Source organism: Scyliorhinus torazame, chromosome 6 (genome assembly GCF_047496885.1).
Source record: "Scyliorhinus torazame isolate Kashiwa2021f chromosome 6, sScyTor2.1, whole genome shotgun sequence".
NCBI classification, from domain to species: Eukaryota; Metazoa; Chordata; class Chondrichthyes; order Carcharhiniformes; family Scyliorhinidae; genus Scyliorhinus; species Scyliorhinus torazame.
In genome coordinates this window covers 109491491-109504125 of record NC_092712.1, presented here as the reverse complement: position 1 = coordinate 109504125, position 12635 = coordinate 109491491, and the positions used below count along the sequence as shown (strand labels likewise).

General features: G+C 51.7%; 1 protein-coding gene across 2 annotated transcripts in view; it reads left to right on the top strand.

The window, feature by feature from the left end:
* znf804b (zinc finger protein 804B) overlaps positions 1–12635 on the top strand; it is a 935803-nt gene that overhangs the window by 786770 nt on the left and 136398 nt on the right. The window lies entirely within an intron of this gene.

Genomic DNA, 12635 nt, shown 5'->3' with positions numbered 1-12635 from the left:
ATCGCTTGGTTCGATATTCTCCAATGCTGGAGCGATTCCTTGATCGATGGGCGGTTTCGAGGTGGTCATTCACCTCTCTTTGTGGAGGCTCCTGCTGGCGCCGAAAAGTCTGGGTTGGCTTTGTGTGTCTAATTTGTAGCATATTGTTCCCGGGGATTGCTAATTTATATGCAGATGGCTGGTGTGTTGTTATGTTGATGGCTGCAGGTATCGATTCTGTCTGGCCTCCCCAGAGGCGAATACACTGTTTTACCTGCAGCTGTCTGTTTGAGTCCTGTTGGCTGATTTTCCCATCAGCCTCTTCCGTTCGCCATTTTAAATCGGGGTTTGGCCATTCTAATCGGGTGTTAGCCATTTTACATGGCTACAGAGGGTCACAAGATGTAGGCATCATGTGAGTTGCCAGGGTACCGTGCACAGACTAGCAAAATCTGGGCCTTGTAGTTGCCTACCTATGTGTTCATGAAGCTCTGGCTCGATCAGCCTGGCTGGCTTCATCCATCCGGTAATGAATGAATGTGAGGACCCGCCTGAACAGATTGTCAGTGACGAGCCTGTTGCAGCTGTGGAGACGCTTCATAGAGATCACAGGCTGACCCCCGGAAAGATCTGGGGCGGGATTGTCCGACCCCCCGCCGTGCCAGAGAATCAGCGGGGGGGGGGGGGGGGCGGCGTGAATCCCGCCCCGCTGCCCCTGACGGCGGCTGCCGGATTCTCCAGCGCCGTTTTATCGGCGGGTTGGCAATCGCGTCGCGCAGGTCGGGGGCCGTGGGCAGCGGCCCACCCGGCGATTCTCCACTCCGTGATGGGCCGAGTGGCCGCCTGTTTTCGGCCGGTCCCGCCGGCGTAAATCAAACCAGGTCCATACCAGCGGGACCTGGTTCTACGGGCGGCCTGCGGAGTCCTCGGGGCAGCACGGGGGGGATCTGGCCCCAAGGGGGGCCCCCACGGTGGCCTGGCCCGCGATCGGGGCCCACCGATCAGCGGGCGGGCCTGTGCCGTGGGGGCACTCTTTCCCTCCGCGCCAGCCGCTGTACCGGTCCGCCATGGCTGGCGCGGAGAAGAACCCCCTGCGCATGCACTGGGATGACGCCAGTACACGCTTGCGTTCCCGTGCATGCGCCAACTCGCGCCGGCTGGCGGAGGCCCTTTGGCGTCGGTTGGCGTGGCGCCACACCCGCCAGCACCGGTTGGCGCGGCGCCAACCCTGCCGGCGCAGGCTTAGCCCCTGAAGGTGTGGAGGACTCTGCATCTTCCAGGCGGCCCGACGCCGGAGTGGTTCACGCCACTCCTCGGCGCTGGTACGGCCCGTCCTGCCAGTTAGGGGAGAATCTCGCCCCTGGCCTCTCTTCATTCAATGCCCCCAAACAGGTTTACAGCTGAGTGTGAAACTCAGAGAAGCAGACGAGCAAACCCCACCTGACTAATCAGCGCCATTGTAATGAAAACAATTTAATTTTGTTTTGGTGCAGTATTCTCCTTGGGGAAGCTGGATTTGCCAAAATCCATGTGACGCATCTAACTTGGTGAAAAAACGTGCGTGTGCCATCTCTCTGGTGAGCTCCTCCCGCTTCGGGATGGGATAGTGTTCACGCATTATATTCTTGTTGAGATCCTTGGGATCAATGCAGATGCGCAGGTCTCCCAAAGGCTTTCTAACACATACCATCAAGCTGACCCAGTCAGTCGGTTCGGTTACCTTAGAAATGATGCCCTGTTGCTGAAGATCCTTGAACTGTGCCTTCAGGCGCTCCCTCAGCAAAGCCGGGACACGGCGTGGTGCGTGGACCACTGGCTTGGCATCAGGTCGTAGCAGGATCTTGTATCGATATGGCAGCGTGCCATCCGGTCGAACACATCCGGATACTGAGCGAGGATGTCGTCCATGTCGGCCTGAAGATCCACATTGGAGAATGTCGTTGTGTAAACCCACTGCACGGGGTTCAGCTGCTTGCAGGCCTGCGCGCCAAGTAGTGATGCCCTGTCTGGCTTGACAATTTCAAAACGTAACCGTGCATGGGTGCTCCGGTTGGAGACGAGTAGATGGCAGGATCCCAGTGCCGTGATGGCATTTCCATTGTAGTTCATGAGCCTGCAGGCTGCAGGAAGGACCTACGGGTGTTTCTTGATGCGTTTGAAATCTGCCTGTGAGAGAAGGTTGGTAGAAGCACCTGTGTCCAGCTTAAACTGGATGGAGCAGTGGTTGACCTGCATCACCGCACGCCATTCGTCCGCAGAATCCACAGCGAGGATGGATTGAATTTGTGATGAGTTGGATGTGGCATATTCACATTTGGTAATGATGCCCACACAGTAGGCGGAATCCAGGCATTCTTCCTCTGGGTCCATTGTGCTGCCAGGATCAGAATCCTGTAATCGTTGTTGCACACTCTGAACGCGCCATCGTCGGAATTGGAAGCGCTGGCCCCTGACTGGTGGTGCAGACCTGCACAAGGCTGCATAGCGTCCAGGCTTCCCGCAGTTTAAACATTGCCTGCCTCTTGCAGGGCAGTGTTTCTTTAAGTGGGCGTTGCCGCAGTTCGAGCACGTCGGCATCCTGACGCTCTGCGTGTCGTTGCACATGCGTAGTGCGGGTGTCGGCCGCTTCGTTATCCCGTCCGCATCACGCATGCGTGGGGCCTTGTGAAAAGCGTGCAAAATGGCCGCTGCCATCAATGTTGAGGCATCCGGGAGATGGCCTGCATTCTCTGCCTCGTGGGAGGCAAGTTTCTCATTTTCAGCCGATTTGTACTGGGCATTGCAATTTTTGGCGTGCTCATGCACTGAGCATGTTTCAATCGCGACTGGCAGGGTCATCTGCTTGATTTTCAGTAGCTGCTCTCTCAGAGGATCAGAGTGAACTCCAAAAACGATTTGGTCTCTGATCATGGAGTCAGCAATATAACCAAAGTTGCAGGACAGCGCTAGCAGGCGGAGGTTAGTTAAGAAGGAGTTGAAAGATTCATCTTTCCCTTGTAGACGCTGTTTGAATATGTAGCGCTCGATTATTTCATTGGTGTCCACTTCACAGTGTCTGTCAAACTTTTCCAGGATGGTCTTGTCCTGGCCTTCGGTGAAGTGAAAAGAGTTGAAGTGTTTGATGGCTTGATCACCCGCTGTTGAGAGGAGAAGTGCGATATTCCTTGCCTCAGACGCAGCCACGAGGTCTGAAGCTTCGATGTACAGCAGAAACTTTTACTTGAATGTCCGCCAGTTGGCACTGAGATTGCCGGAGGTCCAGAGCGGGTGAGGAGCCTGAATCTTCTTCTTGGTGCCGGGATACATACACTGGCCGTCACGGAACGAACTGAGGTAAACCACGTAGATTAAGCAATCTCCTGGTAGCATGTCGTTTATGTACTCTGGGATAACACAGGCTGCAACTGGATGCAGCTTTAACCAAAAGATACTCCAGACCTTGAAATTAGTTCAATCTGATTTATTGAACCAGTAGCACAGTTCTCTCTGAGTTCGACTCTCTGCTAACCTAAGTGTGGTTACTCTGTCTGACTGAACCAGACTAGCTCTTAGCCATGTGCTGGAGGTGTGATACTGTACATACACCTTGGATTGGATTGGATTGGATTGGATTTGTTTATTGTCACGTGTACCGAGGTACAGTGAAAAGTATTTTTCTGCAAGCAGCTCAACAGATCATTAAGTACATGAGAAGAAAAGGGAATAAAAGAAAATACATAATAGGGCAACACAACATATACAATGTAACTACATAAGCACTGGCATCGGATGAAGCATACAGGGTGTAGTGTTAATGAAATCAGTCCATAAGAGGGTCATTTAGGAGTCTGGTGACAGTGGGAAGAAGCTGTTTTTGAGTCTGTTCGTGCGTGTTCTCAGACTTCTGTATCTCCTGCCCGATGGAAGAAGTTGGAAGAGTGAGTAAGCCGGGTGGGAGAGATCTTTGATTATACTGCCCGCTTTCCCCAGGCAGCGGGAGGTGTAGATGGAGTGAATGGATGGGAGGCAGGTTTGTGTGATGGACTGGGCGGTGTTCACGACTCTCTGAAGTTTCTGGCGGTCCTGGGCCGAGCAGTTGCCATACCAGGCTGCGATGCAGCCCGATAGAATGCTTTCTATGGTGCATCTGTAAATGTTGGTAAGAGTCAATGTGGACCTGCCAAATTTCCTTAGTTTCCTGAGGAAGTATAGGCGCTGTTGTGCTTTCTTGGTGGTAGCGTCAACGTGGGTGGACCAGGACAGATTTTTGGAGATGTGCACCCCGAGGAATTTGAAACTGCTAACCATCTCCACCTCGGCCCCGTTGATGCTGATAGGGGTGTGTACAGTACTTTGCTTCCTGAAGTCAATTACCAGCTCTTTAGTTTTGCTGGCATTGAGGGAGAGATTGTTGTCGCTACACCACTCCACTAGGTTCTCTATCTCCCTCCTGTATTCGGACTCATCGTTATTCGCGATACGGCCCACTATGGTCGTATCGTCAGCAAACTTGTAGATGGAGTTGGAACCAAGATTTGCCACGCAGTCGTGTGTGTACAGGGAGTAGAGTAGGGGGCTAAGTACGCAGCCTTGGGGGCGCCGGTGTTGAGGACTATTGTGGAGGAGGTGTTGTTGTTCATTCTTACTGATTATGGTCTGTTAGTCAGAAAATCGACTCTCTCGATGTTCATCAGTGGAAAGAGGCGGAGTGTGAGCGCCTCGTGCCTTTTATAGTGAGATACCACCCCTGCGTGTCCTGCCTGCTCATTGGTCATGTCCTGTTCTCTGTGTTCATTAGCTGCCTGACTGTGCCTGTCTGTATATCATTATCTGCATGTCTGCATAGCATGACATACACTATCTTAAGAAGCTAAGAACAGGGGCGAAATTCTCCCGAAATGGCGCGATGTCCGCCGACTGGCGCCCAAAACGGCGCCAATCAGATGGGCATCGGCTGCCCCAAAGGTGCGGAATGCTCCGCATCTTTGGGGGCCGAGCCCCAACATTGAGGGGCCAGGCCGACGCCGGAGGAATTTCCGCCCCGCCAGCTGGCGGAAATGGCCTTTGTTGCCCCGCCAGCTGGAGCGGGAATTACATCTCGGGGCGGCGCATGCACGGGAGCGTCAGCGGCCGCTGACAGTTTCCCACGCATGCGCAGTGGAGGGAGTCTCTTCCGCCTCCGCCTTGGTGGAGACCGTGGCGGAGGCGGAAGGGAAAGAGTGCCCCCACGGCACAGGCCTGCCCGCGGATCGGTGGGCCCCGATCGTGGGCCAGGCCACCGTGGGGGCACCCCCCAGGATCAGATCGCCCCGCGCCCCCCCCAGGACCCCAGAGCCCGCCCACGCCGCCTTGTCCCGCCGTTCAAAAGGTGGTTTAATCCACGCCGGCGGGACAGGCAATTTATCGGCGGGACTTCGGCCCATCCGGGCCGGAGAATCGAGCGGGGGGGCCCGCCTACCGGCGCAGCCTGATTCCCGCCCCCGCCGAATATCCGGTACCGGAGACTTCGGCAACCGGCGGGGGCGGGATTCACGGCAGCCCCCGGCGATTCTACAACCCGGCGGAGGGTCGGAGAATGACGCCCCAGATATGGGGCAAGACAGCATGCTTTAAAAAACCAGGAAAGTAAGACCATGAAACAGTAATAGTGAGATGGATCAAGATAAAGCCGTGCATGGTATTGTATCTGTTGACATGCTTGTCTACATCAAGACCCCACACAATTGGTTACCTAGGGCGGGATTCTTCGACCCCCCGCCGGGTTGGAGAATCGGCGGGGACTGGCGTGAATCCCGCCCCCGCCGGTTGCCGAATTCTCCGGCACCGGAGATTCGGCGGGGGCGGGAATCGGGCCGCGCCGGTTGGCGGCCCCCCCCGGCGATTCTCCAGCCCGGATGGGCCGAAGTCCCGCTGCTGGAATGCCTGTCCTGCCTGAGTGGATTAAACCACCTCTCTTACCGGCGGGACAAGGCGGCGCAGGCGGGCTCCGGGGTTCTGGGGGTGGCGCGGGGCGATCTGGCCCCGGGGGTGCCCCCACGGTGGCCTGGCCCGCGATCGGGGCCCACCGATCCGCGGGCGGGCCTGTGCCGTGGGGGCACTCTTTTCCTTCCGCCTTCGCCACGGTCTCCACCATGGCGGAGGCGGAAGAGACCCCCTCCACTGCACATGCGCGGGGATGCCGTGAGCGGCCGCTGACGCTCCCGCGCATGCGCCGCCCGGCAATGTCATTTCCGCGCCAGCTGGCGGGGCACCAAAGGCCTTTCCCGCCAGCTGGCGGAGCGGAAATCAGTCCGTGGCGGGGCTAGCCCCTCAAGGTTAGGGCTCGGCCGCTCAAGATGCGGAGGATTCCGCACCTTTGGGGCGGCGCAATGCCGGACTGATTTGCGCCTTTTTTGGCGCCGGTCGACGGACATCGCGCCAATTGCGGAGAATTCCGCCCCTGTTCTTATCGATACTTCAGCATAATAATACAATATTGTTGTTATTATTATGCAAATCTAGGCACACATGCATCTTAAAGATTCTTCACTCATGTTACCATTATAACAGAATGATCATTTACCGGGACCCTAGATGGGCTTCAAATCAATTCCGTGTATAGAACATAGAACATACAGTGCAGAAGGAGGCCATTCGGCCCATCGAGTCTGCACTGACCCACTTAAGCCTCCACTTCTACCCTAACCCCCCAACCCAATACCCCTCCTAACCTTTTTGGTCACGAAGGACAATTTATCATGGCCAATCCACCTAACCTGCACTTCTTTCCTCCGGAGCACCCGGAGGAAACCCACGCACGCACGGGGAAAACGTGCAGACTCCACACAGACAGTGACCCAGCAGGGAATCGAACCTGGGACCCTGGTGCTGTGAAGCCTCAGTGCTATCCACTTGTGCTACCGTACTGCTATGTGTTCCCTCAACTTACAGCTCCTTAATAATACTTTCCTGCATGAAGAACAGGATGGCACATAATGTAGTTGAATAGATGCAAAGTAAAACAAGGGTCAGAAATCACAAGCGCATAACTCCATCGGAGGTCACCTGAGTTATGTTTGCATATAATGTCTTAGAGAAAGTGGGGATGGGTGAAGTTACAAATTATTCTGAAATTTAGTGCTCGCATCAGCTTTTTCTTATATCTTGTCTGTCATGGTTCAGTGGTAACACCCTTACATTGGGGTCAGTTGATAATGGGTTTAGGTTCAACTGAAGGATTTAAGCTTATAATATCCTCTGAAAGCCCAGTTCTGTACTGTTGCCACCTTTTGGAGAAGACATGAAGCCCAGGTCCCAGATACTCTTGGAGAGACATAAGCAATTGATTTGAAGAAGAGCCTTCCTGGTGTACGAACAGAGAATGCTGGAAAAACTCAGCAGATGTGGGAGCATCGATAGGGAGAGAAAACAGAGCAAACATTTGAATGAAAATGAAAATTGCTTATTGTCACAAGTAGGCTTCAAATGAAGTTACTGTGAAAAGCCCCTAGTCGCCACATTCTAGCGCCTGTTCGGGGAGGCTGGTATGGGAATTGAACCGCTCTACTGGCCTGCCTCGGTCTGCTTTCAAAGCCAGCTCTTTAGCCCTGTGCTAAACCAGCCCCTGTTCAAGAACAACAAACAAAGAACAAAGAAATGTACAGCACAGGAACAGGCCCTTCGGCCCTCCAAGCCCGTGCCGACCATACTGCCCGACTAAACTACAATCTTCTACACTTCCTGGGTCCGTATCCTTCTATTCCCATCCTATTCATATATTTGTCAAGATGCCCCTTAAATGTCCCTATCGTCCCTGCTTCCACTACCTCCTCCGGTAGTGAGTTCCAGGCACCCACTACCCTCTGCGTAAAAAACTTGCCTCGTACATCTACTCTAAACCTTGCCCCTCTCACCTTAAACCTATGCCCCCTAGTAATTGACCCCTCTACCCTGGGGAAAAGCCTCTGACTATCCACTCTATGCCCCTCATAATTTTGTATACCTCTATCAGGTCGCCCCTCAACCTCCTTCGTTCCAGTGAGAACAAACCGAGTTTATTCAATCGCTCCTCATAGCTCATGCCCTCCATACCAGGCAACATTCTGGTAAATCTCTTCTGCACCCTCTCTAAAGCCTCCACATCCTTCTGGTAGTGTGGCGACCAGAATTGAACACTATACTCCAAGTGTGGCCTAACTAAGGTTCTATACAGCTGCAACATGACTTGCCAATTCTTATACTCAATGCCCCGGCCAATGAAGGCAAGCATGCCGCATGCCTTCTTGACTACCTTCTCCACCTGTGTTGCCCCTTTCAATGACCTGTGGACCTGTACTCCTAGATCTCTTTGACTTTCAATACTCCTGAGGGTTCTACCATTCACTGTATATTCCCTACCTGCATTAGCCCTTCCAAAATGCATTACCTCACATTTGTCCGGATTAAACTCCATCTGCCATCTCTCCGCCCAAGTCTCCAGACAATCTAAATCCTGCTGTATCCTCAGACAGTCCTCATCGCTATCCGCAATTCCACCAACCTTTGTGTCGTCTGCAAACTTACTAATCAGACCAGTTACATTTTCCTCCAAATCATTTATATATACTACAAAGAGCAAAGGTCCCAGCACTGATCCCTGTGGAACACCACTGGTCACAGCCCTCCAATTAGAAAAGCATCCCTCCATTGCTACCCTCTGCCTTCTATGGCCTAGCCAGTTCTGTATCCACCTTGCCAGTTCACCCCTGATCCCGTGTGACTTCACCTTTTGTACTAGTCTACCATGAGGGACCTTGTCAAAGGCCTTACTGAAGTCCATATAGACAACATCTACTGCCCTACCTGCATCAATCATCTTAGTGACCTCCTCGAAAAACTCTATCAAGTTAGTGAGACACGACCGCCCCTTCACAAAACCGTGCTGCCTCTCACTAATACGTCCATTTGCTTCCAAATGGGAGTAGATCCTGTCTCGAAGAATTCTCTCCAGTAATTTCCCTACCACTGAAGTAAGGCTCACCGGCCTGTAGTTCCCGGGATTATCCTTGCTACCCTTCTTAAACAGAGGAACAACATTGGCTATTCTCCAGTCCTCCGGGACATCCCCTGAAGACAGCGAGGATCCAAAGATTTCTGTCAAGGCCTCAGCAATTTCCTCTCCAGCCTCCTTCAGTATTCTGGGGTAGATCCCATCAGGCCCTGGGGACTTATCTACCTTAATATTTTTTAAGACACCCAACACCTCGTCTTTTTGGATCACAATGTGACCCAGGCTATCTACACCCCCTTCTCCAGACTCAACATCTACCAATTCCTTCTCTTTGGTGAATACTGATGCAAAGTATTCATTTAGTACCTCGCCCATTTCCTCTGGCTCCACACATAGATTCCCTTGCCTATCCTTCAGTGGGCCAACCCTTTCCCTGGCTACCCTCTTGCTTTTTATGTACGTGTAAAAAGCCTTGGGATTTTCCTTAACCCTATTTGCCAATGACTTTTCATGACCCCTTCTAGCACCTCCTGACTCCTTGCTTAAGTTCCTTCCTACTTTCCTTATATGCCACACAGGCTTCGTCTGTTCCCAGCCTTTTAGCCCTGACAAATGCCTCCTTTTTCTTTTTGACGAGGCCTACAATATCACTCGTCATCCAAGGTTCCCGAAAATTGCCGTATTTATCTTTCTTCCTCACAGGAACATGCCTGTCCTGTATTCCTTTCAACTGACACTTGACAAAGACTGTTCGGCTTTTTGTTAGAACTATGGAGGGGGAAGAAATGTGTGAGGTATTAAACTGTTGCTGTGAGAGATTGCAACAAGATGCAGCAACATTAAAAAAAAGTCAGATGGCCCTGTGTGGGTTGGAGTTGGGGAGTGGGGGGGATAGTTATTCTCCTGAGACAATAAGTGTATTAGTTTAAAAAAGAACAAGGTTTAAGATGGAGGAGAAAAGTCACAGAAAGAAATCAACAATGTGTTCAATATCTTTAGACTGTGCCACCTTTCGCCAACATCAAGCTTTGAGCCAACCCTGTATTTGTCAGAAAATCAATCTTTGTGGGCCTATTTATCAGAGAATAATAAAGTTACTTCCCCCTCAAATATAAACCTGCCCTATTATTTTATGTTCTGATTCATACCCACTTTAAATACATTAGATTTTATCAGTTTGTCACAAGTTTCACTCACTGATTTAGCATTTTCTGGAACAGCACTAGACACTCCTACCTCTCTCTTAGGGGAGGTGGCAGTGTATTAGTATTGTCACTGGACTAGTAATTCAGAGGCCCAGGTTAATACCCTGGGGAACTGGTTTTGAATCGCAACACAGAATTAATGATGGCCATAAAACTATTGATAACTGTCATAGGGATGGATACACCGGTTTTGAGGCTAAGTGTGAAGGATCTGTGGTGTTTTACAACAAATGAAATCGGCACTGCCCTGGCACCAATCCTGCGACTGGTGAGGGGCTAGCAGCTGCGCCGTTTAAAACTCCCGGCTCCCCCAATAAAAACGCCTGGAAAATGGCCGGGTCCGTGGCCGCACATGCTCACGGCGATGACCTGCAGTGGTCATGTAGACCCAACCTGCCAGATAGTACCCCCTGGCCATCCCCTCAACACCTCCTGGCCACCCCCCCACCAGACCCCCAGCTCTCACAGAAGCACCCCCGGCCGGCAGCATTGCTGCCGCCCGACTGTGGTGGTGCTGGACACAGTCCGCAACCGCCACGCCGGGTTCCCGACCGCTGAGACCACACGTCAACCGCGCAGTCGGAACACGGCCCATGGGGGGGCGGAGCATCGGGGGAGGCCTTCAGGTGACGCGTTAAGGCCGTCCCAATGGCATGCAGCATGCAATGCGATGACACTGTTTCGGAGGGGGCGGAGCATACATAACCTGCGTCAAACAGGCTCCGCCCTGATTTTGGCATTGAAAGAGTTTCTCCGCACCTCTTTAAGTTGGTAAAAACGTAATAATAATAATATGACAATTCACCAGCAAATGGTGTTGCTCTAATATGTAACACCCGTCCTCCTATATTCCTTTAGAACCAACGACTTATCTTTTAAACACATAAACAACAAATCTAACACAATATTCATTAGGTACACCATCACGTCACTAATAGCGGTGTATATTGGAAAGACAGTCTCTTTGGAGGCCATTTGCCTCGTTTAGGTAATATCTGGCATTCAGGAATTTGGCTCTTTGAGATCATGGAAGTATCTTCCTGTTCACTTGGTGGGGCATCTTGAGAAACTAACACAGGCTCTGTGTCTGTTGGTACTGACGACTCTGTAGTGACAGAGTCAGTAATTTCTGCAGTAGTAGAGCCAGTTCTGCCGTACCACTGTCCATACTCTCCAATGTGAATATTTCTGATGTACACTCTGTACATTCACATTGTGAAGATAATAACTGGTCAGCGTGCCAATGCCAAAGTCACTCATTGGCTGTGAAATATCTCCCATGTCATCATTGTACTCAAGTGGGACATTCAGCAGGAGAACATTGGAATAAGGAGTACAAATGCAAAGATTGTGGTAAAGTAGGCCACTGACGTCACTGTGTATCACGTGTCATTTCACCAGCCAATAGTGTTACTCGAATACATAACAAAACACACCTAGAATCATAGAATCAGAGAAGTTTACAGCATGGAAACAGGCCCTTCGGCCCAACCAGTCCATGCCGCCCAGTTTTTACCATTAAGCTAGTCCCAGTTGCCCGCACTTGGCCCATAACCCTCTATACCCATCTTACCCATGTAACTATCTAAATGTTTTTTAAAAGACACAATTGTACCCGCCTCTACTACTACCTCTGGCAGCCCATCCCAGACACTCACTACCCTCTGAGTGAAGAAATTGCCCCTCTGGGCCCTTCTGAATCTCTCCCCTCTCACTTTAAACCTATGCCCTCTAGTTTTAGACTCCCCTACCTTTGGGAAAAGATGTTAACTATCTACCTTATCTATGCCCCTCATTATTTTATAGACCTCTATAAGATCACCCCTAAGCCTCCTACGCTCCAAGGAAAAAGGTCCCAGTCTATCCAGCCTCTCCTTATAACTCAAACCATCAAGTCCCGGCAACATCCTAATAAATCTTTTCTGCACTCTTTCCAGTTTAATAATATCCTTCCTATAATAGGGTGACCAGAACTGCACACAGTATTCCAAGTGTGGCCGTACCAGTGTCTTGTACAACTTCAACAAGACGTCCCAACTCCTGTATTCAATGTTCTGACCAATGAAACCAAGCATGCCGAATGCCTTCTTCACCACCCTGTCCACCTACGACTCCACCTTCAAGGAGCTATGAACCTGTACTCCTAGATCTCTTTGTTCTATAACTCTCCCCAACGCCATACCATTAACTGAGTAGGTCCTGGCCTGATTCGATCTGCCAAAATGCATCACCTCACATTCACCTGGTTCACTCATATTCGTTTAGGAAGGAAATCTGCCATCCTGACCTGGGGCGTCATTCTCCGACCCCCCAGCGGGTCGGAGATTGGCCGTTGGCCGCCGTGAATTCCGCCCCCGCCGCCCGCCGAAGTCTCCGAAGGGAGAAAAGTCAGCGGGGCGTCAATGGCGCCGCACACCTCGGAGAATGGCACGGGTGGGCGCAAGGCAATCGATTTTGGGCCTGCCGATATTCTCCCGTCCGGATGGGCCGAAGTCCCATTGACG